Raw genomic sequence first — 26,244 nt, forward strand, 5'->3', positions numbered from 1 at the left:
TTATTAGACACATCTACAAGAGCGCAGTATTCCCTAATTTAAATCACAAACATAAGTAATTTGTTAACAGTGAAATATGTGAATGCACAGCACATTTATTTTTGCATACACAGATACATGCTCACACTGGCAAGTGTCCTCATTCAAACAATTTGCAGGATCATAGGCATACCTGTAACACTCACCTGCTTCAACTTACTTTTTTCAAGCTTACATTGGCACCATGGGATCTCTTTCTGTGAGCTTCACATTCGTTACTTAGGAGGAGATACAATAATGGACAACCTGATACACTTTGAGGTCTACAAATTACTCTAACTCATACTTGCCGACTTCTTGGCAGGGGTCTCCAAGATGGTGCAAAGGAGAGGGCAGCCAGGTGGGTGATACGGAGGTGTGGCACACAATGATTGCATCATTGTGTTTTCCCCCGCTATACAAAGCTACGATTCACAGCTTAGTAAAGTATATGGGGGCTGGGGGTCAACAGTGTTATAATTCATAAAATTGCTTATCTTCATACCAGATATGGTAGGAGAAGGAGGCAGACCACATGGTACTGACTACACTGCCTTCAATCATCATGGATTAGACGTACTGCCTGACCTTCTAACATTGTATAGAGGAGGTCTTGGAGATAGATAAAATACCAACCAATCAGCTTCTAACACAGCCTGTAAAATGAGTTATAAGCTGATTGGTTGGTACCTTATCACTCTCCACTCTATCTATCGCCAAGGCTTGATACATCTCCCCCTCAGTCTCAGCTGTATAACATACATATTACTATTTATCCCATAGCAGAGGCAAAGAAGTGGGGGCTGTGTTTGAAGGCTGTTAGATGTTGCTGATATAAGAAATAGTAGGGCCTGTCCTGCTGTGCAATATATATAGGACGTGCAATTTGAGAAAATTACTCACATTTCTTATTTATTCCTATATACCCAGCGATTTACTGAAAATCTAAATTTAAATAAAAAATTATCAAAAGAACGTACACACACACACACTCAATGGGATTTTAAAGGATGGTGACAAGTATTATGGTCAAATAGCTGGCACTGCCTATTCAAATCTATATATGGCCGCTTATGAACAAAATACATTTTACATATGTTTGGTGAAAACAACTTATTTTATAAACTAAAACTAAATGTGATACCCCTGGCTTCCTATTGAAGCCAATGGAACTTACAATTCCGGACCCCAAAACTTGGTGGCACTGTGGAGCGTAAGGAGGGCTTTCTGTCAAGTGAAAAAATACTTGTTGTTCTCAAATGCATAGTTTGGAGTTGAGAAACATTGAGGAGCGGAACTGGAGAGCAGGGGTGAGATGACGCAGGTTTGCTATGCTAGAGGAAATTGGCCAAGCGGCATCGCTGAAGTTGTGCTGAGGGACAGGGTCGCTGAGTACCTGCTGTGTAGAGCGCTGGGGACCGCTGCTGAGTTCCAACAGTGTGAGAGAGACAGTGTGCAGATATTATAGCAATGCTGGAGACCACAGGTTATTCATGGAGACTGACAGAGTATTGAGTTGAAAGCAAGATGTCCCTGGTGTAAATTGAGCTACAATCTGCCATTTATACAGTATATACATAAAGACAGGCATGCCTGCCTTTCTCCGACCACTCCCCTGTCACCACCCCCAAACGCTCACTCACACTGCGGTGCATACGCATGTGCAGTGCGCACTAACGGCCGATCTGCGTATACGGTTGCAATTGTGATCCATGCTGGATCAGGCCCTGAGTTTGCTAGTCTTTGGAGAAAGAGCCCGAGATAGAGAAATAATGCTAAGAGCTGAATAATAGTGCAATAAGGACTGAGATATAATTATTGCTAAAGTGCTAAAGATAGTTGTACTCTAAGGACTGAGATATATAATTTCTGGAGAGTTGAAGCTACTGTTTTTCTGTTAATTCAGGATGACCAGCATTAGATGCTAACGTTGCCTATTGTGGATTACAAATACATGCATATAATTGGACAGTTACCACCTAGCACAGAAAAAAGTTTTTTTTCCTCCAGCACACTGTAGCAGAATCAAAAATACTTAAATCCTACATAATAATAATAGAGATTCAGAGGTATTAGTTACATACATTTACAAATATATGAAAAAGCGCTGGGCCAACATCAAGGCTCCTCAATACCAGCGTCCCTAACATTAAGGGGTTCACGTCCGAGAAGCAAGGCACCCCAAAAAATTCCAGCCAAGGACCAACTTTTTTTTGTGCTCAGTGTAAACCCCGCCCTTTACAAGCACCTGTGGCATATCATTAGACTGATTAGAGCAACTACCATATTTTTTGTTTACAGTTACCACCTAGCAAGATAGTATTCCAAAGAAAGAAAAGACTGATCAGTATGATATATTTATGGTCTGTTGGGTAATAATATATTCTGCTATTTTGTTACATGTGTTTATGCAAACGTTACTGCATATATGCAGAGTATAACGTGTTGAAGTAATTGAGAAATTGCATATTCTATTTAATAATAGCCAAAGAAATGCAACAGCAGCTAAAGTAAAGAAGTATATTTATTTGTCAAGAGAAACTTAGTTTATTGGTTATTCATCATAGTGTTTATAAGAAACTATCGCATGTTATTATTATCTTACTTGTGTTGTATTGGATGTAATTTCCATAGTGGTAATTATTTCCTACTTGTTTGTTATTCTTTATTGTGTGAAGCCCCCTGCCATTTGTATGCTGATTATTTTCATGCATACCTGTTCCCTGGATCCATGTCCTCTTATCCCCTTGAACCACTTAACTGGCTAATAGTTTTTCCAAAAATATTCCCAACATCATCAATTTATTTTATCAAATTATCTAAATAATACCTATTTAAACCTGATTCAGTATGATTTGGTCTTAAAACAATACTCTCAGTATGGTGACAAGTATTATGGTCAAATAGCTGGTACTTCCATGGGATCAAATTTGTCCTATGCAAATCTAAATCTGGCCGCTTATGAACAAAAATATATTTTACCTATGTTGGGTGAAAACACCTTATTTTATAAGTGATACATTGATGATCTGTTTCTTATTTGGATAAGTACTAAGTTTGGATTTATAGGGATGGCTGAGCATTTCAATTCTCTTGAGAGTCCTATTCAGTTCACTTTTAGATACACAACATTTCATCATGAATTTCCTAGATGTGACGGCCTTTCGTGAAGGTGATGTATTTGGTACTATCAACAGACTGCAATACTACTAGGGGGTAAATTTACTAAGATTCGAGATAGGTCGAGATGACCATCTCGGGTGATTTATTCATTTTTTTCCTGCTTGCAAATTTACTAAAGGTAAAGTCGGGTGAGTTAGAGAGAGATTTCTCTCATCTCACTCGTAAAGCTCGGGTGAGATAGCAATCTTGAATCAAATCACCATCGGGCCAAATCGGAAGTACTTTTCACCTAAAACATACATCTCTCAAATTTACCAAGAATCAGGATGACAAGCTCGGGTGAGATAGGAGCAAACCCTCTGTCAAAATCACTTTTCAAACTCTCAACCCCCTGAGCTGTGAGATGGTCAGAAACATACACAAATCATTGTGATTTGTGTATGTTTCTTTCTGTAAATGGTAAAAATAGATTTAATTTTTAAAACAAATGACGTGAGGTTCCCCCCCAAAACACTAACCTGCCCCGTACTTGCCAGCTAGTCCTGGTTCTTAATAGGGGTGAGCGGGTTTGGATTTCTGAAATCCGAACCCCCCCGAGCCCCCCCGATCCGAGGCAGATCCGAGTCAGGCTCGACTTTTCCCGCCTGACTCGGATCTGAAATCGAGGCAAAACGTCATCATCCCGCCTTCCGAGTCCCGCGGGTTTTGGAACCTATATAAGGTACCCGCGTCGGCGCCATTTTCTCACTCGGCTGTGGACAGTGAAGAGGGAGGGTGGGAGTTAGGGCTGGCTGGGCTGTGTAGTGTAGTGTAGTGCAGAGTAGTGTTGTGCTGTGCTGTGCTGTGCTGTGCTGCGCTGCTGTTGTCCACTACTTTAAAGTCCATAGGGGCTGGCTGTGTTGTGCTGTGCTGCTGTTGTTAATAGGGGCTGTGTCCACTACTTCAAAGTCCATAGGGGCTGGCTGGACTGTGTTGTGCAGTCAGTTCTCCATAGGGGCTGTGTCCACTCCAAAGTCCTGTGCAGTGTCCCAGTCCTAAAGGGGTGCTGTAGTGTTGTCCAGGGGGTGCTCTGTCCATCAGGGGTGCTCCCCCCAAGTGCTAAAAAAATAATATTTTTTGTGTGTTTGTGAATTGTGTGCGCAGTAGCCGCACGTGCATCAACAAAGTAGTGCCAAGCGTGCGCCTGTGTCATAAGTAAAGGGCCAGCTGGCTTGACCGTTAAAGGGTGCTATAACCCCCAAAGTACACTCCAGTCCAAACCAAAAAAAAAATTATTTTCTGTGTTTGTGAATTGTGTGCGCAGTAGCCGCACGTGCATCAACAAAGTAGTGCCAAGCGTGCGCCTGTGTCATAAGTAAAGGGCCGGCTGGCTTGACCGTTAAAGGGTGCTGTAACCCCCAAAGTACACTCCAGTCCAAACCAAAAAAAAAATAATTTTCTGTGTTTGTGAATTGTGTGCGCAGTAGCCGCACGTGCATCAACAAAGTAGTGCCAAGCGTGCGCCTGTGTCATAAGTAAAGGGCCGGCTGGCTTGACCGTTAAAGGGTGCTGTAACCCCCAAAGTACACTCCAGTCCAAACCAAAAAAAAAATTATTTTCTGTGTTTGTGAATTGTGTGCGCAGTAGCCGCACGTGCATCAACAAAGTAGTGCCAAGCGTGCGCCTGTGTCATAAGTAAAGGGCCGGCTGGCTTGACCGTTAAAGGGTGCTGTAACCCCCAAAGTACACTCCAGTCCAAACCAAAAAAAAAATTATTTTCTGTGTTTGTGAATTGTGTGCGCAGTAGCCGCACGTGCATCAAAAAAGTAGTGCCAAGCGTGCGCCTGTGTCATAAGTAAAGGGCCGGCTGGCTTGACCGTTAAAGGGTGCTGTAACCCCCAAAGTACACTCCAGTCCAAACCAAAAAAATATATATTTTCTGTGTTTGTGAATTGTGTGCGCAGTAGCCGCACGTGCATCAACAAAGTAGTGCCAAGTGTGCGCCTGTGTCATAAGTAAAGGGCCGGCTGGCTTGACCATTAAAGGGTGCTGTAACCCCCAAAGTACACTCCAGTCCAAACCAAAAAAATATATATTTTCTGTGTTTGTGACTTGTGTGCACTGTGGCTGTACGTACATCAACAAAGGAGCAGCGCCAAGCGTGAGCCTGTGTCCCATAAGTAAAGAGCCGGCTGGCTCATTTCTTAAAGGGTGGTGTAACCCACAAAGTGCACTACTCTCCAGCAAAAATAAAAAAATATTTTTTGTGTTTGTGTGCGCTTTAGCCGCACGTATATATCAATATAACATAAATGGAGGACCAAACTTTCTCCGATAAAAATAAAATAGGGAAAGATCAAGAACCACTTCCTCCTAGTGCTATTGCTGCTGCTGGGAGTTGTTCATCATCCCAGAGAGGAAGTAGGAACATCACTACTTTTACTAAACAATTGACCCTCCAACAGTCCCTAGCGATGAGGATGAAGTACAACAGCAGTCATCCTGAAGCAAAACGTATAACTGAGGCCTTGACTGCTATGTTGGTATTAGACGTGCGTCCGGTATCCGCCATTAGTGCAGTGGGATTTAGACAATTGATGGAGGTAGTGTGTCCCCGGTTCCAAATCCCGTCTAGATTCCACCTGCATCCTCAAAGCAGCAGTGACAAGCGTGCGTCTGTCTGTTAAAGGGTGGTGACACCCTCAAAGTGTACTACACAAACAATAAAAATATTGTTCTTTTTTTTTCGGTCTTTGTGAAATGTGTGGGCTGTAGCCGCACCTGCATCCTTAAAGCAGCAGCGACAAGCGTGCGTCTGTCTGTTAAAGGGTGGTGACACCCTCAAAGTGTGCTACACAAACAATAAAAATATTGTTCTTTTTTTTTCTGTCTTTGTGAATTGTGTGGGCTGTAGCCGCACTTGCATCCTCAAAGCAGCAGCGACAAGCGTGCGTCTGTCTGTTAAAGGGTGGTGTAACCCTCAAAGTGCTCCAAAAAATAAACAACGATTTTTTTTATGTGTTTGTGACTTGTGTGCAATGTAGCCGCACGTGCATCAACATAGTAGCAGCGCCAAGCGTGCGCCTGTGTCATAAGTCAAGGTCTGGTTTGGACATCTGGTCCAGACTGAAGGACGTGCCAACAATTTCTGACAAGTCTACTGTCACTGCATATGATACTGTCCTCAAAGCAGCAGCGACAAGCGTGCGTCTGTCTGTTAAAGGGTGGTGACACCCTCAAAGTGTGCTACACAAACAATAAAAATATTGTTCTTTTTTTTCGGTCTTTGTGAAATGTGTGGGCTGTAGCCGCACCTGCATCCTTAAAGCAGCAGCGACAAGCGTGCATCTGTCTGTTAAAGGGTGGTGACACCCTCAAAATGTGCTACACAAACAATAAAAATATTGTTCTTTTTTTTTCTGTCTTTGTGACTTGTGTGCGATGTAGCCGCACTTGCATCCTCAAAGCAGCAGCGACAAGCGTGCGTCTGTCTGTTAAAGGGTGGTGACACCCTCAAAGTGTGCTACACAAACAATAAAATATTCTTCTTCTTTTTTCTGTCTTTGTGAATTCTGTGGGCTGTAGCCGCACCTGCATCCTTAAAGCAGCAGCGACAAGCGTGCGTCTGTCTGTAAAAGGGTGGTGACACCCTCAAAGTGTGCTACACAAACAATTAAAATATTGTTCTTTTTTTTTCGGTCTTTGTGAAATGTGAGGGCTGTAGCCGCACCTGCATCCTTAAAGCAGCAGCGACAAGCGTGCGTCTGTCTGTTAAAGGGTGGTGACACCCTCAAAGTGTGCTACACAAACAATAAAAATATTCTTCTTCTTTTTTCTGTCTTTGTGAATTGTGTGGGCTGTAGCCGCACTTGCATCCTCAAAGCAGCAGCGACAAGCGTGCGTCTGTTTGTTAAAGGGTGGTGTAACCCTCAAAGTGCGCTCCACAAACAATAAAAATATTCTTTTTTTTTTTCTGTCTTTGTGAATTGTGTGGGCTGTAGCCGCACCTGCATCCTTAAAGCAGCAGCGACAAGCGTGCGTCTGTCTGTTAAAGGGTGGTGACACCCTTAAAGTGTGCTACACAAACAATTAAAATATTGTTCTTTTTTTTTGGTCTTTGTGAAATGTGAGGGCTGTAGCCGCACCTGCATCCTTAAAGCAGCAGCGACAAGCGTGCGTCTGTCTGTTAAAGGGTGGTGACACCCTCAAAGTGTGCTACACAAACAATAAAAATATTCTTCTTCTTTTTTCTGTCTTTGTGAATTGTGTGGGCTGTAGCCGCACTTGCATCCTCAAAGCAGCAGCGACAAGCGTGCGTCTGTCTGTTAAAGGGTGGTGTAACCCTCAAAGTGCGCTCCACAAACAATAAAAATATTCTTTTTTTTTTTCTGTCTTTGTGAATTTTGTGGGCTGTAGCCGCACTTGCATCCTCAAAGCAGCAGCGACAAGCGTGCGTCTGTCTGTTAAAGGATTACATCGGTGACAGCATCCAAGTAGGCATGTCAGACAGGCCGTACCTGTACTGGCAGGAAAAAGAAGCAATTTGGAGGTCCCTGTACAAACTGGCTCTATTTTACCTGAGTTGCCCCCCCTCCAGTGTGTACTCCGAAAGAGTGTTTAGTGCAGCCGGGAACCTTGTCAGCGAAAGGCGTAGGAGGTTGCTTCCACAAAATGTGGAGAAGATGATGTTCATAAAATGAATTATCAACTCTTCCAGGGAGACCAGCCTCCAGAACGTACAGAGGGACCTGTGGTTCCAGCGGGGACGAATTAATACTCTGTGAGGATGAGGATGTACACACTGAAGAGGGTGAGGAATCGGTGGATGAGGAGGATGAGGATGACATCTTGCCTCCGTAGAGCCAGTTTGTGCAGGGACAGATTAATTGCCAGCTTGTTTTGTGGGGGCCCAAACGAACCAATCATTTCAGCCACAGTTGTGTGGCAGACCCTGGCGCTGAAATGATTGGTTTGTTAAAGTGTGCATGTCCTGTTTATACAACATAAGGGTGGGTGGGAGGGCCCAAGGACAATTCCATCTTGCACCTCTTTTTTTTCTTTGCATTATGTACAGTTTGGGGCCTAGTTTTTAAAACTGCCATCCTGTCTGCCACTGCAGTTTCACGCCTAGATGGGTCACGTGTTTGTGCCGCCCACTCGTGTCGCTTAGCATAGTCATCCAGCTACCTCGGTGCAACCTTTTGGACATAAAAACACAATTGTGAGGTGTGAGGTGTTCAGAATAGACTGGAAATGAGTGGAAATTAAGGTTATTGAGGTTAATAATAGCATAGGAGCAGAAAAACCTACAAATTCTGTGATTTTAGCTGTTTTTATGCTTTTTTTCAAAAAAATACAGATCCAAAACACAAAACCCAGAACCCAAAACACGGAAGGGTGGTTTTGGCAAAACCAATCCAGATCCAAAACACGAAGAAAGATCCAGATCCAAAACCAAAACACAAAACACGAAAACTGGCCGGTGCACACCCCTAGTTCTTAACATTACAGGGAAAAAAATATGTTGGGTTCCACTGTAATTTAAGAACCAGCACCAGGCAGTAGGGACAGAGCTGGTTTTAAATATATGGAGAAAAAAATTGACGTGAGGTAGCCCATATATTTAAAACCAGTCCTGGACCCTTTCTAACGGGGGACTGATGCCACAGCCAGGGGTGCCCTCTCACCGGGTGCCACAGCATCAGCCCTGACTGCTAGTCAGCCCAGGCCTGGGATCCCTGGGGAGTTGGGGACCCCCCCAATAAAGGGGTCACCCTCTCCAGGGCACCCCTGGCCTAGGCTAATAGCCCGGGGCTATCCCCACCACCCCTGGGTGGTGGGTGGTGGGTTGATGGTGTTTGTGTATTGTTTAAAAATTTGAATATTTCACATTGTCTATACAGTGGAACTACAGGTCCCAGCAAGCGTCCCCCGCATGTTGGTACTTGGAGAACCACAAGTACCATCATGCGGGGCGTTAAGGGCTCAGTGGTACGTGTACTTCCATTGCATACTTTACGTTGACAAGTGGACGTGAAAATCTGGGACCAGGTGAGTATATATGTGTATGTATGCATGTAATAAAATTTTATTTGCACGGTGTGTGTTGTGTTTTATTAACCATTTCTTTACATGTGAACTACAAGTACCAGTGGGCCCTTAATGCCCCGCATGCTGGTACTTGTGGTTCTCCAAGTTCCAGCATGTGGGGGAGGCTTGCTGGGACCTGTAGTTCCACTGTAAAGACAATGAGGAAAATTCACATTTTTACACTACACCTAACACTATCAACCCGCCACCCACCACCCAGGGGTGGTGGGATAGCCCCGGGCTCTCAGCCCAGGCCACGGGTGCCCTAGAAAGGGACCCCTTTATTGGAGCAGTCCCCAACTCCCCAGGGATCCCTGGCCTGGGCTGACTAGTGGTCAGGGCTGATGCTGTGGCTGGAGGGCCCAGGGGAAAGGGCACTACTGGCAGTGGGATTAGTCCCCCGTTAGAAAGGGTCCAGGGCTGGTTTTAAATATACGGGGTACATCACGTAATTTTTTTTCTCCATATATTTAAAACCAGCTCTGTCCCTGCTGCCTGGTGCTGGTTCTTAAATTACAGTGGAACCCAACACATTTTTTTCCCTGTAATGTTAAGAACCAGGACTGGCTGGAAAGTCCGGGGCTGGTTAGTGTTTTGGAGGGGGACCTCACGTCATTTTTATGATACAAATAATCAGTTTATTACAGGCACAACACAAGCAGCTTACACATATCTCAATGATATGTGCAGGCTGCTTGCTAGGGACAGTGGTGCTGAGAGAAATCACTGCAGTCTCGGGTGATATAACTCACTCAAGCTTGCTTTAAAATCACCCGAGATCTCGATCTACATCACCATCGGCAAACTTGTTTTTGTACAAATCGCCTGTTGGTAAATGTGGTAAATAAAAGTGAAAAAATCAACCGAGTTCAGGCAAGTTATGCCGAGATGAATCACTTTGAAAATCAGGTCAATCCCGATTCTTAGTAAATTTACCCCAAGTAGTTACCACCTGGCCACTCTGAAATAAAGGCTCCCTATTTCACAGTTCCTTTGGGTATTGCACAACAATACCATCATTTAACATTGAAATTGATGAAATGTAGCTCTGGTTTCTAGCACGAGGATAATCACCTAAACTAGTTTAAAGGTATCTCACAAAAGCAAAAGCACGCTATGCTCACGCCGATTTTAAACCTAAACCATCTAACCGACAGGATCGGATGATGTTTAAGACTTCATTTGACCACCTATCCTATGCAGAACATAAAACATACAAGAAACTCTGGCCCATCATCAATAGTGCCCCAGCACTGACTACTCATATGATCAACACAGCACCTCCGATATATGCATATCATCGCAAACCCAATTTTTGCCAACTGTTGATGTGTCCCACTAAGCAACCAGAAAGTTTGGATCCACGATGGTTGCCAACCCAAAAACTCGGGTGTTTCAAGTGTACAAACTGTACTATGTGCTGCTCTATGATTTCCGGTGCGACTTTCCCTCACCCACATAGTGGGAGAAAAATAAAGATCAAACAATCAAGGATTATGTAATCTGTTTCTGACCTGCCCATACGTGTTACGTGGGAATGACTACCTGCAACTTTAGAGATAGAATGGCTAAGCACCGCTCCTTCAAATAAGCCAGTGGCCAAACACTTTTTGGAACTTTATTACATTATGCACTTTAGTCTATTATGCAATTTGGGCCTGATTCAGCACGGATCGCAAGTGCAACTACGTACACAGATGGAGCGATTGTTAGCCATTGTGCATGCGTATGCACCGCACTGTGCACGCACAGCGTTCACTCTATGATTACATACGCAGATAGGAATTCATCGCAGAGTGAGTAACAGTGTGTCAGCGTTTGGGGGTGGTGATGAGGGAGTGATTGCAAAAATGCAGGCATGTCTGTTCGTTGGAACGCCGTTGCATGGTTGCACATAAATTAGCCACTGCGATTGCCTACACAACTTGAGAGCCTTCTGCATGCGACGATACTAGCAATTTCTGCGACGGGTCAGACCTGCTGTAATTGTGCGTGACAGGCTGATGTGCTTCGATGTTACCGATGTATATGCAGGACTGTGAGGTATTACAGAGGGAAGCAATCGGGAAGCCGACTGCCTAAATATCGGCAGCCGGCTTCCCGACTGTCTTATCCCGGCATGGCTGAAATGCCGGGCGTCTAGATGTAGATGTAGGGGGGTTAGGTTAGTCTATACTTACCTATCCACGATCGGGATTTCCAGCGCTGTCAGGCTTCCGCTGCTTCGAAGTCTGCTCCTGTCGGGCTGCCGCTGACGGTATATCATACCCATTCCATTACAGAGGTATTACAGATGTGAGAAAGTAGTAGTAAGAGTTTCTATGCTGGCTGAGCTGTGGCAGGCATTAGCATATTTTCGCAGCTTTATTGCATGCGATTACGCAGCTGCGATCGCAATTGCGATACGTGTGAATCAGGCCCTTTATTAATATGCTATATATACACATGGTTGTTCTTAGTTTTATTATGGAATTCACTAGAGTTTTTCCAGAGCCTCTTTATATACAGTTTGAGTTTACATTTGTACTATTGTATTGCCGTTGGCCTGGTGCTAAATTTCCTATAATGTGGTGTTTTATTATATAATGCTATGAATTTTATTATCTTCATAGAGTGCCCATAGTATTCTGTTTAAATATATTTGCTATGGTGTTAATACTAGTAGGTCCCGGAGTTGTACATCCGGGATTTGCGTTTGATTCTGGAATGCAGGTGATTTCCCGTTAAGTTTTATATTTTCTGTGTGTTACAGACATGTACGCATATGGTACTCATATATTATATATATATATATATATATATATATATACACACAGCGGGTAAAATAAGCATTGAACACATCAACATTTTGCTCAGTAAATATATTTGTAATGGGGCTATTGTACTGAAATTTTCACAAATGTCAGCAACAACCCAAGCAATCCACACATGCAAAGAAATAGATGTCCATAAATTAAGTTATGTGTAACAACTTCAATGTTCAATGGAGGGAGCCGTTTATTGGCTGAGAGGCGGGGCCTGACCTCTCTCAGCCAATGAACAATCAGACACGGACCTTCAAAGGAGGAAGCCGCATCTGAGCTCTTCATTCGGTAAGTAATAACCATCCTGGTCATGTTTATCGTTTTGTTATTTATAACAACACCATGGATGCCTACTGGACAAGGGGACCAAATGAGGTAATATAGGTGAGTATGTATGTACTAAACTTATACTGTGTAAGGTGTGTGTGTATTTTTTTCAACATTTCTTAACAGGTGCACTACAGGTCCCAGTGGGCCCTTAATGCCCCGCATGCTGGTACTTGTGGTTCTCCAAGTACCTGCATGCAGGGGAGGCTTGCTGGGACCTACAGTTCTACTGTAAAGACAATGTTTTTATTCTTCTATTTTTATACTAAACTAATACAATCAACCCGCCACCCACCACCCAGGGGTGGCGTGGATAGCCCTGGGCTATCAGCCTAGGCTAGGGGTGCCCTGGAGAGGGATACCCCTTTATTGGAGGGGTCTCCAACTCCCCAGGGATCCCTGGCCTGGGCTGACTAGCGGTCAGGGCTGATGCTGCGGCTGGGGGGGCCCGGTGATAGGGCTCCCCTGGCTGTGGCATCAGTCCCCGTTAGAAAGGGTCCAGGGCTGGTTCTGTGAATTACAGGGAGACCCTACGCAAATTTTTCCCTGTAATTCCAGAAACAGGACTGGTTCCCATAGCCCAGTGCTGGTTGAACTAAGTAGAGGAAGACCCTAAGCCATTTTTTCCCTGTACTTAGTCAACCAGGACTGGGTTTGCAAAGTCCGGGGCTGGTTCTGTTTTGGGGGTGGACCTCACGTCAATTTTTTTTTACATTTAACTCATTATTTGCTTTTTACAGTCAGATACATGCAGGCATCTCACTGATATCTGCATCTATCTGTGTCAATCCGACCTGCTCATGCTCAAATCGAAAGCAAGAAGCAGGTCTATTCATTTGGTGATTTGAAGTTCGATTTGAAGTCGATTTTGAGGTCGATTTCATATCGAATGATACACATAAGGGTTTTGTGTGTTGGGCTATGTAAAAGTACCAATGTTTTCCTGATGTTCGATTTGAGGCTGATTTGACTAAAATTCATTTGAAATTAGCTTTTACATTCGATTTGGCTTTTAGTAAATACCCAAAAGCAAAATCGAATGAAAATCGCAAATCAAATCACTCAAAATGCCAAATCGAACTTTAGTAAATTTACACCGAAGACTGTTTGTGTGGAAGAATGGGCCAAAATCACGGAATGGGTAATACGGCAGCCCGGCGGTTCAAATCCTGACTCCGGCAGTCCGATGCACAAGATCCCGACAGCGGAAGTAAGTTAAGTATTCCTAACCCTCTCCCCACCCCTTAACCCACCTTTAGGTGTGCCTAACTGTAACCTCGCCCCCTAGTGCCTAACCCTACCCCTCCCTCATAAGCGCCTAAACCTAACACCCCCCCCCCTGCACCCTAAACCTAATCCTCCCAGGGGGTGCCTAACCCTAACCTCCCCCCCCTAGTGCCTAAACCTAACCCCCCTATCCCTAGCCTAACCCTCCCGGGGGGTGCCTAACCCTAAGTCCCCCCGGGGTGCCCTAAACCTAATCCTCCTATCCCCGGCTACATACATACTTACCCCCGGCATTGGACAATCGGTCCGGCGTCCTGTCGGGGTCCCGGCGTCGGGATTAACATAGGTGTCGGCATTTTGACGCCTATGTTAGATCCCTTGTCGGGATTATGCTGTCAGTATTGAGACCGGCAAGAATGCGTCCGCCGGTCTCATAACTGCATACCCAAAATCACACCTGAACAATGCATGCGACTAGTTTCTCCATACAGAAGGCATCTTGAAGCTGTCATTACCATCAAAGGATTTTGTACAAAGTATTAAATAAATGTAAGTAAGCATGTTCAATACTTTTTTCTTGTGTCATTTTGACAGTATTACACATAACTTAATTTATGGACATTTATGGTTTGATTTCTTTGCATGTGTGTATTGCATGAGTTGTTGCTGCCATTTGGTGAAAATTTCATTACAATAGCCCCGTTACAATACTGAGAAAAATGTTGATGTGTTCAATACTTATTTTACCCGCTGTGTATATATATATATACTCTAAAAAAGAAGATAGGCACTCAAGGCACATCATAAATGCAAAAAGCAAAGTCTATTGAAAACAACATTTCGGGGCACCAGCCCCTTCGTCAGGACACACTGTGAAGACAATAAACAAACAGTGTACACTTACCCACATAAATACCCACCGGCACTCAGGTCAGCCAGCCACCACCACGTGCCGCCTGCGGACCACGCCGATCACAGCCACTTCCGGTTTCCGCCTACCATTGTCACCTAGCAACCGCTCAGCTTGCGGCTCAAGCATACATCCGGCTTGCGGTCCAACACGAAGTGACGCGTCCGTCATGAGGAGCAGTCAGCAGCAACGGGCAGCAGCACAGGTGCCTGCAAACAAATACAATAATGTAAACAACAAAATATGTAAACATACAATAAAAGAATCAAGATTAGAGGAAACAAAAAACATTATTAAAACAAGAAAAAGAAAAAAACTATGTTAGGACAAAAAGAATTACATTAGGCTGTTCCAGTTAATTTTTTCATTTAAACCTCTAGGCGCCACACAATCCAGCCTAAAGATCCAGCGAACTTCCAATACCAGGAGTGCCTTTAACCGGTCCCCTCCACGTAAAGATTCAGGAATATGATCAATCAACATATATTTAAGAGTGGACAACGAATGTCCACTATTCTTGAAATGTTTAGCTACCGGTTGCTCAATTGCACGGCCAGTAATGGCCAATTTGATGGCAGATCTATGTAGGGCCATCCTCTCACGGAAGTTACGTGAGGTCTGGCCCACATAGTACATGCCGCAAGGCACTCCTGGTATTGGATCTTTAGGCTGGATTGTGTGGCACCTAGAGCAGTGATTTTCAACCTTTTTTAACTCGCGGCACACTACACAAGATTTTAAAATTGCCAAGGCACACTATCCGGCGATGCGGTGTGCGCAGACTATGAAAAAACACACTACATTAGTTCCCACAGGAACAAAACACACTACATTGGCCCCCACAAGAATAAAAAACACACTACATTGGCCCCCACAAGAATAAAACAATCCCATTGGCTGGCCTAACAGAAAAAAAAACCCACATTGCTCCCCACAAAAAAAACAACCATACCACATTGCGCCCCACAGAATTGCTCCCCACAGAAAAAGAAACCTATGCCTGGCCCCACAGAAACAAAAAACAAAACAAAACACATTGTTCCCCACTAAATAGGCAAATATATGGCTTGATAACATATGGCAGGTTCTCACTAAAAAAAAATGACATGACTGGTTCCCACGAAAAAATAAACTATGGCTGGTACCCACGAAGAAGAAAAAAATGTTTGGTCCCCACAAAACCCACATTTCTTCCCCCCTTGTCACTCACACTGCAGCAGGATCGCGTGCGGGCGGGCTTCCAGGCAGGCTGCAGAGCCTGCCTGGACAGAGCGCGGGCTGGCTGATTGGCGCAGGGCGTTGGCTGGCAGAGCAGGCTGGAGGGCAGTGGACAATGCGGCGTGCGTGACCTGTGATGTCACGCCGCCGCATCTTTGCAGGTCACTACCCGGTCGCGCCTGAGTCTCCCAGAGGAGCTCAGCGGCCCGGGATGCTGAAGTACAGTAAAATGTGCCCGGTGGCTCTGACAGCCCCGCGGCACACTTCACAACCGGCCACGGCACACTAGTGTGCCACGGCACACCAGTTGAAAACCGCTGGCCTAGAGGTTTAAATGAAAAAATTAACTGGAACAGCCTAATGTAATTCTTTTTGTCCTAACATAATTTTTTCTTTTTCTTGTTTAAATAATGTTTTTTGTTTCCTATAATCTTTATTCTTGTATTGTATGTTTACATATTTTGTTGTTTACATTATTGTATTTGTTTGCAGGCACCTGTTAGCTGTGCTGCTGCCCGTTGCTGCTGACTGCTCCTCGTGACGGACGCGTCACTTCGTGTTGGACCGCAAGCCGGAATTGTATGCTTGAGCCGCAAGCTGAGCAGTTGCTAGGTGACAATGGTAGGCGGAACCCGGAAGTGGCTGTGATCGGCGTGGGCCACAGGCGGCGCGTGGCGCTGGATGGCTGACTTGAGTGCCGGCACCTGTTAGCTGTGCTGCTGCCCGTTGCTGCTGATTGCCCCTCATGACGGACGTGTCACTTGGTGTTGGACCGCAAGCCGGATGTGTGCTTGAGCCGCAAGCTGAGCGGTTGCCATGTGACAATGGTAGGCGGAACCCGGAAGTGGCTGTGATCGGTGTGGGCTGCAGGCGGCCCGTGGCGGTGGCTGGCTGACCTGAGTGCCGGTGGGTATTTATGTGGGTAAGTGTACACTGTTTGTTTATTGTCTTTACAGTGTGTCCTGATGAAGGGGCTGGTGCCCCGAAACTTTGTTTTCAATACACTTTGCTTTTTGCATTTATGATGTGCCTTGAGTGCCTATCTTCAATTTTTGGAGTATATGTACGTCATCACCTGATATGGACACCAAGGCCAGCTGTGATTGTATATTTTGAGTGCCGGCAGATTTTGGGACTGTATATATATATATATATATATATATATATAGTGTTGTAATATGCTCTTATTTGCAAGATGGCTGGAATATAGTACTAAGTATGATTACTTGCCCTGTCAAATCAAGTACATATTCCAAACCTTTCAGCAAAAATAAAAAGCAGATTTACTTTTGGATCTGATAAGAATCACAGTGACCAATCTAATTAAATTTAATTTAATATCATAAAGATATAGTAGATTGCTTAAAGTATATACAAAAACAATAAATAAGAATGATATACAAACGTATGGACTATGCAAATAATAATTTGCATAGACTTACACAAATAATTTTCTATAAACAAAAATGAAAAAAATAATGAAAAGTCTCACTAACATGATTCTGTTTGCGGGGTGACGCAAGAAGATGGGGCACTTCCCAATGTCAGGCTGGCTCCCAAGAATTGTACCAAGTTCTGCCTGTTGGATATGGTATTTACCCCTATCTGGCTGTCAGGCCATTCCTTGGCTTTCTGTGTCCTTGCAATTTGGGTTTTATAGCCCTTTGTCCAGAACGTGTTTAGACAAATTGTCTGAAGGGAGGAAAAGTTAAAACATATTATATATTTGCAAGGGTACATCAGAGTAGTATATATGAATCATATAATACAGCATCTCATTACTAACAAATGGACAAGAGATGTTACTATATTATAGGGAAGGGGGATTTCAAAATTTATAATATTACCTAATTTATTAATTCTTCCTAAATGGACTTTTGACATGACTGGAGGGGTCTTTGGTATAGGATTAGAATCTGTGATGTTTCACAGATCGTCAAGGCATTTTGGGGGTAGCTTAACAAGTCATGTGAACATTGACAATTTAGTAACAAGAGTTACCATGCAAAACTTTATGACTTTCCCATCTGTTCCCTGATCTGAGCAGCTCACTACATGTGTGTGACCACCTGTCTCCAAGCAGGTCAGGGAAGAGAAACTATAAATTTGAAAAGTTATCCAATTAGTACAGATATTTACTTGTGGCATCTTCCCATACAATTACTCCTGCAGCTGGCAATTACCTCAAGGGTCAATCTCTGGTCATCCTGCTGGTAATTAAAATACACTTAATAAATACAAAGGGTTACATGTTGACTAATATCTAGCAATACATAATGTAATCAAGACACCATTGGTCTCAATCCCAGCTGTGAAGCACTGGACGCTTGGCTTAGATGCATGCGTAGATAATGAAAATATGCTTAACTTTGTGAAATTGACATTGTGTCCAACTCAAAATCAGGCCCTAATGCTGGCCATACAAGAGGAAGATATCATTGCAACCAGCCAACAAGTTGGCTGGTTGGAATGATAATCGTCTAGTGTGTGGGAGCAGCCATTTGCTCCCACACACCGAAAAAACGTTGTTTCAACTAGTAAGGAAAAGCAAACATTTGATTTTTCCTAACTAATCTTTCTAGTGTAGGGGGAAAGTTTCTCCCAACTGAACAATAAGTAGACGGACACTGGCCAACAGTGTCCGCCTACTTGTCACGCTCACATTTCCTTGACCCTCGGAGAACCGCCGGTACCGCTTCTTCTGATGTCTGTCTGCCTCCTTGCTCAGGAACCGCTAGAACTGCCAGAAGGTCAGTGGTGTGAGTGCCTATATCACCAGCCAAGAGCTGTTTGTGCTGGCAGCAGCTGACCCTGCAGAGGGAGACAGCTACCCCAGTACAGGCAGCACTTGCACCCTCCGATCATCCCAACTCCCATTGCAGGTGGCACCTGCACCCTCCGCACCCCCCTACCCGCCATCAGCCTAGTGCTGATACGCTGTCTCACCTCGCAGCCAGCTCCACCAGGCACTGTAACTGTGCTGAACCTCAGACCCCCCACCTTCCAGTACAAAGCTGCACTGCACCTCCCCCATACCTATCACTGCACCCTAATCTTCCCCACCTCCCCCCTACTACCATACACTCCCCCACCCTCTCTATTACTGCACCCTAACCTCACCCACCTCCTCTTGACCTCTCTCTCTGTACCCTAACCTCACCCATCTTATCTTATTTATTTTAAACATGCAGAAGTAGACAGACACTGGGGTTGATTCATGTGTAATGCTGAACGCAGTTTCCCGGTTATCAAGAATCTGTGCATGCGCAAGACCCGTTCTGGGGATGTGCAGGATAGGTCCTGTCTGATTGACAGGCAGAGGCATTTAAGGGGCGGTGCAGGGTCGGCCAGCGTCCCCGGAAATGGTGGCATGTCGGCCTCATGCCACCATGGCAAGGCCAGGGGCTGCGTCCATGGACAGTTTCCTGGCCTTGCAAGCCCGCCAGTCTGTGTAAGCTAAAGCCTGGCGCTGTCCACCATGCTGCATTTGCATATTAGCTTGGACAGAATTGCAAAGCTGCTTGCGTGCAGCTTTGCAATTCTGTCCTAAGCTGAATCACTCCCACTGTCCATCTACTTCTGTGACATCACAAGTTGGAGAGAAGTTGGTTGTTCTGATGAAAAAGTTGGCAGGTTGGCTGGTCTCTGAAAAGTTGGTAAGGTGTGTGGGGCAGCGTTTTAGTTGGACGTTTAGTCAGTTGGATGGTTGGAGAAAAGTTGGTCTGCTGTATGGCCTGCTTAAGGGTGCCCCACAATAAATATACATACAGTATGCTGCTATTTGGAGTTTGATCACTTGGGGTCCTCGACTCCAGTCCAGCTGCAAAATATGAACTGATGATGATTGGCTGATTGGGTCCCTCCCAATTATGCTAATATCACAGTAGTGTAGTTACTGCAATATGTTCATATTAATCTTCAGATGATCTTCAGTAATAAAGCATATTCTCGTTTGTTCTTTTAAAAAGGGAAGGTGACGGATGTATATATTGGTTTGAATTTAATACTTTAATTTTCTTGTGTAATTATTATAATTATTATCGTTTATTTATATGGCGCCACAATTGTTCCGCAGCGCCTTATAAAGTACATAAACAAATAATTTGACAACGGACTTACAGTAAAAAATAGGACAAGGACATGGATAATATACATTGATACATAAGTGACTATAACACCTAGATATGCAACAGAGCGTAAGCAACCAAGTGTTAGGTGCCATGGTGGGGGGTAAGAAGTTGGTGAAAGTAAAGTAAGGAGAAGCACAAGAGGGTAGAGGCCCTGCTCGTAAGAGCTTACATTCTAATCTAATTTACTTTACAATGGTAAATGTAATCTAATTATTAATAGTACTGTCTGTCCATATATTATATTGTGATTGAATTTGCATTGTCAATTTTGCATTTACACCTACCACTGTGAAGCCACAACTCCTGAGTAATAGTGGCGCATACAGCATATAATACAGGAGTAAGGCAGGTGGATTTGATACCATTGCTGTGCGGGTATGTGACTACATCCCCCTTGCTGAGCTGCATCTTGTGACAGAGCCAGTGCTGCAAGATAAACAGAATGTGCCTTATTTCAGCAATTGCTAGCCTGCTACCTCACAGTGCTGGTGTCATGGGTTCAAATAAAACCAGGACTCTACCTTTGTGGGATTCCTCCAAAAACATACTGATAGGTTAATTGGCTTTTGATGAAATCACTCTAGTGTGTGTGCTTGTTGTAGTGAATACAGAATACATTGTAAGGTTCACTGATACATGGACTGATGTGAACGATTACATATTATCTGTAAAGCATATAAAAAAAAAAAAATAAATAAAAAAAAACTATTAATCAATAATTGTGAAATAAGTGAATGGTCACTTGTATATTCTTTTGTCAATGTACAGTATATCCCTCTGTCTGTGTCATCTGTTACAGCATGTTAAAACAGTGTGGGCCACATTAAAAAATGAACCGAAGCCCGAGGGCCACTAAGCTATACTGCGGTATTTAGACTCTGCCTCCTCCTCACACAATTATGTCCCATAACTGCTCCCTCCTACAATTTTAATTAGGTACCAGAACGGTCCCCCTCCTCCCACAATTTAAAATTATGCCCATAACTGTCCCTCCTCCTCCATTAATTATGTCAGATAGTTGCCCCATCCTCAAACAATTATGTCCCATAACAGTGCCCCTCCAGTAGTGGTCCCCATTATACAGTGCCCCCATAAGTAGTACCCCCATTCAGTGTCACTTATATAGTGCCCCCAGTAGTCCCCCTTATGCAGTGCCCCCAGTAGTGCCCCTTATATAGTGCCCCAGTAGTAGTCCCCCCTATGCAGTGCCCCTTATATAATGCCCCCAGTAGTAGTCTCCTATGCAGTGCCCCCAGTAGTGGTCCCCCTTATATTGCATCCTCTGTGGTAGTCTCCTCTATGCAGTGCCCCCACCCTTATGCAGTGCCCCTTACATATATAGGACAGAGGCACACACAAAAAAAACACAATCCCAGCTCCTGCCATTGTCCGCTCCTCCGTCCGGCGTCCTCCCGGCCCGCTCTACACTATGGGAGAGATGTCATGATGTCTCCCTCATCACCCACTGTGGGAGCCGGAAGGCGGAGCTCATGAGTGAGCTCCAGCCCATCTCCTGCAGTGGGCGCAGCAGCCAATGAAAGTCTGTCTGACGGGCCACAGTTAAAGACCCATGCCATAGACTATTCCAAACACATTAGTGGTATGACTAAAGAGAGGCACAAATCAGAGAAGGATTGTTGCAAAGGCATCAAACATCCCTGAGAGGTCAGTGCAGTTCGTTGTACCAGAGCTAGATTAACAATGGGGCACATGGAATTACAGGCCCAGGTCTCCACATAAAAATAGGCCCATCATTATGACAGCATGATGATGACCAGCCACCCAGTTGGCCACATGGTTAGACAAAAATCATAAGTATTAAAATTGTATTTCTATTTTCCTCACAAAATCATGCAGTTTTTATACTTCAGACATTGGAGCTGAAAGTGTATGGGATATATCCACACTGCACTGGTCACCAGCGCCGTAACAGGGCTAAGACTCGCCCTGTGCCGATCCACCGCCTGGGTTAGTGTTAGGCACTAGAGGGAGCGGGGGATCAGAGGTCTGACACAGAAGTCAGTCACATGGAAGAAGCCGTTGGGATATGTCGACATTTCATCATTGTCTGCATGATGAATGTCGGTGTGGTCAATGTAGACATTATGACCTTGTTGACATTCTCGTGTTGACATGATAAATGTCAATATTATGACTGTCGACATACCATACCCAACCCAGTCTTTGGTGTTATTCACTTCCACACAAACCCGTGAATCTAAGATTCAGATGCATGGGGGTAAATGTAATAGGGTACGGCATTCAGACATCGGCGAGTCCCGTGTGAGACTGTCTGATGTTTTAAAGTAGCAGTTATTTAACAAATCAACCTTATTTTTGTCTGTTAATTAACTGCTAATTTAACACATCGTGCAGTCTCACACAGGGACTCGCCAATGTCTGGACTCTGCACACTGTTACTTTTACCCCATAGTTACTTATGTCGGAAAAAGAAACATATCCACCCAAGTTCAAGTCTTCATTCTAATGTCTGATTATGTTTTATTTATTGTATTTATGTTTCCAAACTAATGTAAAAACAAGACAAAACAAGAAGACATACTTTGACTGGTCTGTATCAACATACAGTCATATGCGATTGTTCATGGTTGTTGTCTTGTATTTTCTGTTTTGCCAGGAAGTTACTGTATTCAATCCTATCTTGAAGTTATTTAAAGTGTCTGCTATTACCGTTTATTTGACTGCATTGCATAGTTTCACTTGATACTGTAAATGGCGCTTATCATAGCTGGTATTAAAAGAATGTTCTTCCATCCTTAAAGGGTGACTTGGTATCTCCTGGAGACACCTGATACTGTACAGGGTGCAAAACATTTTTGTATGAACCATGAATATATTTATGCACAGTGATCATACCCTACTCCCTAATGACCATGTTATTTCACAGTTTTGTGACCAGGCCCCACTTTGCAATGTTGCTCTTTGTAGGTTAAACCAAGAGTAACTACTTTCTGTGCCCTTGCAAAATATACTGTTTTTTTTTTCTATAGAAATATGGCTTGTTATTGTTATTATGTCCTATAGGGAAAAAAAACAAGTGAGACCCTTATCAACACAAGATCCCCAAATACTATGTACACTTTTAATTGTTGGTATTCATTGGGGTTGATTCAGTTAGGAGCAAGTTGGTTCCTGTTAGACGTTCTCCTGGTGAATTTGCACTGCAAATTGCATTTGCAATTCAATTCCAAACCTCACAAGTCCTGTAAATCAGCATTCTAATTGAATATTGCATTTCTTGGTTGGGTGTATTCATGCGATATATTCGAGTTTGCTTTTACAAACGCGCTCATAATTTAATTGACCCCATTATGTGGAAGAAGGGAAGGACATTGGGAATGATTTTAACAATACTCACATAAATTTAGTAATATTCTCTATATGACCTAAGTCACTCAAAATTATAATAATAAGAAAAAGAATGAGATGAGTGGTTTGGTTTTGATTTGGTTCTTTTTGCCAAATTAGCGCAAGTTCGGTTTAGTTCGGATTTCTTTAATTGACTATCCAAAACACGTGAGAGCCGGATACCAATATGATTAAGTTTTTCAGATCCGAACATAACCGAGTAAAACCAAAACGTTCATCTATAATAATAAATAATTCTGAAACTGATTAATTTGTGGTAAATATATTACTGTACAATAAAGCCTAATCCAACTATTTCAATAACCCAAGCAGTGATTATCTAGCATTATAATCACTATGCTATCACTTAGTTTTCAACCACTGTGTTTTATCACTTTAGTTTCAATAAGCAAGACAGTGTTAGTCTTCAAATTTACAGATCCTGCCCCTGGAGGCTGCTGCTGACCGAGGACCTGATTCAGAGGTGGACGGAGATGAAGTAACAGCTGCTGTAAATTTATGCTAATGCCACAGCCAATGGGCTTCCTACTGAGACATCCACAAGCAGCAGCTCTAATCAGTCGGTGTGCAAATAGTCGCACCATTGATCGTTCATCGGTCAGACCATAGGACATTAGAGCAACCCTTTGGTTGCTCAGAATGTATGATGGTACATGGTCGCCGATGCCAGTGGAACTGTGTCTATGAGCCGAATTCAATTAGCTGCGAAAAGTGCCGTTTGGAGAAAAGTTTTCGCCGATTTGCGCTTTTAGCCAGTTTTCTACTTTACTCCATATTCAATTCCTGGATGTTTTCGCCTAAGCGAAAACTTTACATGGAAAAAGAGGCAAAAAAGTTTCCCCACATATTGGCAGGCAAATTGGAAGTACAAAATCACTATTTTGGGGTGGAAATGTGGGGATTTGATCCAGAACACCCCAAAAATGACGTCATTTTTGGGACGAAAATTTAAAAAGTGTTGGAAAATGGGTAAAAAGTGGGGGGCCTGGTATTTGGGGGGGCTATATGGATGAGACAGGTGTTTTTGAGATTGCAGGAAGCTGCAGCAGGTGTATTTTTAAGTTTTTTGAAATCTTCATTTTGGAGACATCAAAATATACTAGTACCCATTTTCATGTACCCCAAATTTAACTACGGTGCTTATTTTTCTGAAAAAACATTGCTGTCTATAATTTTTCCACACATATGCAAATATGCATATAACAGCCCTTTGCCTCAAAGTAAGTTCACTAAATACTTTTATTAGGGCTACTACTACTATTCTATATTGATTCCCAGGGTCACTAACCTTTTTATGGTGTGCAGACTGATTTCCCTCAAAAAAGATATCTTTTTCGCTAGTTTCGCTTTGTAAAACATTCGCCTATCCGCGTTTTCGTCTGTTTTACAATTGAATAGGGCGAAAAGCGGGGACGAGCATGGAGAAAACATTGCGTCAAAAAAGGCGAATGAGGCGAATTCATTCCACTTTTCGCCAGACGGCACTTTTCGTGGCTAATTGAATTTGGCCCTATGACGCAGACCCCAACACCGACTCTCCCCCCAGTTACCGTCCACGAATGCCCATCAGAATTGCAATCCATGCAATTTCCGCTCAGCGTCCCTCATCAGTAACCATCAACAATGCAATGTTTTAATTCCATCCTCCACTGAATCAGGCCCTGACTTCTAGCTGGGCAGCTCTTTGCATTGTGTCCAGCTCAGCCTAAGGGGGCAGTCCCAAGTCAGTTTTCACCTTACTGGCTACTAATTACTGTACTGTGAATGAGAGGACCTTTACCCTAAACCCAGAGTCTACTCTCTATCTGCTTGATTGCTTTCCTCACATGTATTGGTTTGTTCTTTGTTATTACTGCATACACTATCACCATGTTCACCCAGCCAGTCACTCTTTTAAGGGGCATAAATGCCACAAACCACATTTAAAATGCGTTTGTGGTGTGAAGGTATTGTCCCAACTCAGAATGCTGTAATAAATTACAACTTTCATTTCTCATATTTAGGGTTCCAGGACAGAGCTTCCAAGAAGTCTTGTCCCTGCGAATGGTTAGAAGCAAAGTGATAGCTACAGTAACAGCACACTGAACAAGATGCTAAAATTATCAAGGCACACCATACATTATATTTTTTAAGGAATATTTTATGTGATGTTTTCCACCATCGGTAAGAAACCACTTATGGTTTGTCGATGTGCATGGCGAGACGGTGGATGTGCATAGCAAGTCAAGCACTCACCATCGAGGATCAACCACCGATGTTTACCATCAGTGGCCTCCCATCAATGGTGAAAACACTTACCATAGCCATCAGATTGATAGTTGTTGACCAACGCTGGTCGATGACCTACCCCAATATGGAGTGCCTTATGTCAAAATGATGGGCCTGATTCTGATTGTAAACGATTTTGTATGTACAGAGTTGCAGTACAGATTTGACAGCAGGGTATCAGAAATGTGTTGGGCATTCCTTCATGGTGACTGGTAGGTAACACTATGGCCCGTATTCAATTAGCCGCGAAAAGTCCAAGACTTTTCACCTGTTGTACTTTCTGCTGCATTCGCCTGTTTGGGGAGCGCATTCGCGGCATGCGCGTCCCCGAGTTTCACCCAATTCAATTACAGAACAGGCAAAAAAGCAAATAGGCGAATGCATAACAGGTGGAAAGTACTGAATACATTGGGGGAATCAGTCTGTACCCCAAAATAAGATGCTCTGGGGTCTATTTACTAAGCCTTGGATGGAGATAAAATCAACGGAGATGAGGTGCCAGCCAACCAGCTCCTAACTGTCATTTTACAGGGCCTGATTCAGAGCCACTCGTAAGCGGCCGCTCATTCGCTCCGAGCGATGTTCATACAACTGCGCATGCGTATGGGTCGTAATGTGCATGCGCCAACCAGTCATTGCGGTCGGAAATCGAGCGCTCGCAAAATAGCGAGTGCCTGCTAATTTGAGTGACAGGATGAGGCGTTTGTGGGTGGTAACAGGGGAAGGTGCTTGAAAACAGGGAGTGGAGATCCAAACGCAG

At 43.7% G+C, this 26,244-nt stretch overlaps 1 protein-coding gene across 2 annotated transcripts in view; it reads left to right on the forward strand.

Annotated features, from left to right (window-relative positions):
- Positions 1 to 26,244, forward strand: part of PIMREG (PICALM interacting mitotic regulator) — an 88,737-nt gene that overhangs the window by 22,210 nt on the left and 40,283 nt on the right. The window contains exon 1 of one of the 2 annotated variants that reach the window (XM_088449459.1): positions 16,545 to 16,602. The exons of the other annotated variant lie outside the window; for it this stretch is intronic. The gene's annotated coding sequence lies outside the window, so the exon portion shown is untranslated. Of the gene's footprint in view, positions 1 to 16,544; positions 16,603 to 26,244 lie in introns of those variants that run through there. 2 annotated transcript variants of the gene reach the window in all.

Source organism: Taudactylus pleione, unplaced genomic scaffold, assembly GCF_031769625.1.
Source record: "Taudactylus pleione unplaced genomic scaffold, aTauple2 ptg000485l, whole genome shotgun sequence".
NCBI lineage: Eukaryota > Metazoa > Chordata > Amphibia > Anura > Myobatrachidae > Taudactylus > Taudactylus pleione.